The following is a 2,393-nucleotide window of genomic DNA, read 5'->3' on the forward strand; positions in this document are numbered from 1 at the left end:
GGGTGATTTTGGAGCGGTCACTGTGAGGCTCTGAGTTCTAGTCCTGCATGAGGCATGAAAACTGGCTGGGTGACTTTGGAGCAATCACTGGGAGGCTGTGAGTTCTAGTCTTTGCCTGAGGCATGAAAACTGGCTGGGTGACTTTGGACCAATCACCGGGAGGCTGTGAGTTCTGGTCCCACCTTAGGCATGAAAACAGGCTAAGTGACTTTGGGCCAGTCATTCGCTATTGGCCCAGCTCACCTCACGGTTGTTGTGGGAAAATGGGAGGAGGAAGGAGTATTAGATATGTACACCATCTTGAGTTATTTATACAAACTAATATAGGTGCATTACAAATAAATAAACCTGGGATAAGCAAGTTTTGGTGCTGGAGAAGACCCTTGGACTGAAAGGAGATCCAATCAGTCAATCCTAAAGGAAGTCAACCCTGACTGCTCTTTGGAAGGACAGAGACTGAAGCTGAAGCTCAGATACTTTGGCCACCTAATGACAAGAGAGGACTCATTGGAGAAGACCCTGATTGTTGGAAAAGATTGAAGGCAAAAGGAGAAGGGGATGGCAGAGGAGGAGATGGTTAGATAAGTGTCATACATAAACTCAAACTCCAGGAGACGGGTGTGTGTGTGTGTGTGCTATGGTCCATAGTGTCACAAAGAGTCGGCCATGACTTAGCAACTAAACAACAACAAGAAGGCAACTTTGTCTCTGTGGCTGACTTACTAAGTAGTTTGGGATTATTATTTTTTTTAAGTTAGACTTGTCTCAAATACCATTGATTGGTTTGCTGGTTGCTCTTTTAAGTTTTTTTTTTTTTTTAAAAAAAGATATGTCAGTGCTGTATAGGGGCATATAGGGGCAACCATGCCATCTGTTTTAGAAGAATTGACTTTGTGATTCTAAATGTGTGGAATATGGAAACGTGGCTGGTGTGGAAAAGAAAAGAAGGTGATGTTTACACACCTGGGGGGGGATCCTTAAGATGCAAGAGATTGCTATCTAGGAGATTTTTAAAAAAGGAGAAGACGGAAAAACTATGTCAGTCTTTGAACTCGACTCCATGTCATTCAATCCACTTTTCTAGAGTGGTGTTGAAAAGTGAGGATCCCCCAAAACTGCTGCTTGTGGTATCTTCTTTGCTGCCTGCCAAAATTCTGTCCCTTTAGATTTTCTTTAAAAAGATCTTTTAAAAATAATATTTTTCCAGGAAAGAAACTGAGAGGCTGTCATGCTGCAAATCTTGACATCTTTATTTCTCCCAGGGGCATTCTTAGGAAATAAAAATGTGTGCCATTTGTCATTTATTTATTTATGTGTGTCAGCTTGATAACATGTCTTTTGCACAGGAGATCATGGGGCTTTTACATAGCACTGCATCCCCTGGTTTCCAATCCCATAGCAACAACCTTGTGGAAGTTGGGGGTGAGTGAGAGAGAGAGAAACAGACAGACAGACAGTCTGGACCAGTATCACCCAAGCAGCTTCCATGACTGAAGATGGACTTGAACCCAGCTCTCCCTAATGCCAGTTCAATATCTTCAGCACTATGCTCTATTGAATTTCTGAAGTTTGGAGTGGTAGAAACCATCCCCTGCCAGCATGTCTTCTAAGTAGCCAGTATACAGGTAGTCCTTGACTTACAACCATTTGTTTAGCAACCATTCAAAATTACATCAGCCCTGAAAAAAGTGACTTACAACTGCTTACACCTGCCACCATTGCAGCCTCCCCATGGTTATGTGATCAAAATTTGGCCCCTCAGCAACCGGCTTGTATTTTATGACAGTTGCCTGGGTCCTGTAATTGTCATTTGCAATCTTCCCAGCTGTCTTCCAACAAGCAGTGTCAATGGGGGAAGCTGGATTCGCATGAAGACACAATTCATTTCAGAACCGCAGCGATTCACTTAACAAGTGTGGCAAAAGTCATAAAATTGGGCACAACCCACTCGGTAACTGTCTTGCTGAGCAACAGATATTCTGGTTCCAATTGTGGTCATAAGTTGAGAACTACCTGAAGTACAGTCAACCTGTAGTAAGAACATGGGTGACGTTCGTGGTATCCGAAGCAGAACATTCAGATTCAGTCACAGTTTTGTTCCATACAGTATTAACTTTGTGAACTCTCAAGCTTCCTCTTTCGGGCTATGTATTCAAGATGGATAGTGATTAATATTTATATGTATTTATATGTAAGGATGTAGATACATACATATGTTGTATATAGCATGTTTATATGTGTGTTATGTAATGTGTGCACTTTTGAGAGCAGGCAACAGAATTTCATTTTTAATGTGTGCCAGTGTGCCCACAGTAAAAAAAATGACAATAAAGATTATCCTGTCCTGTCCTGTCCTATCCTATCCTATCCTATCCTATCCTATCCTCTCAAAT

The sequence above is a fragment of the Protobothrops mucrosquamatus genome, unplaced genomic scaffold (genome assembly GCF_001527695.2).
Source record: "Protobothrops mucrosquamatus isolate PMUCROS unplaced genomic scaffold, P.Mucros_1.0 scaffold3615, whole genome shotgun sequence".
In the NCBI taxonomy this organism is placed as follows: domain Eukaryota; kingdom Metazoa; phylum Chordata; class Lepidosauria; order Squamata; family Viperidae; genus Protobothrops; species Protobothrops mucrosquamatus.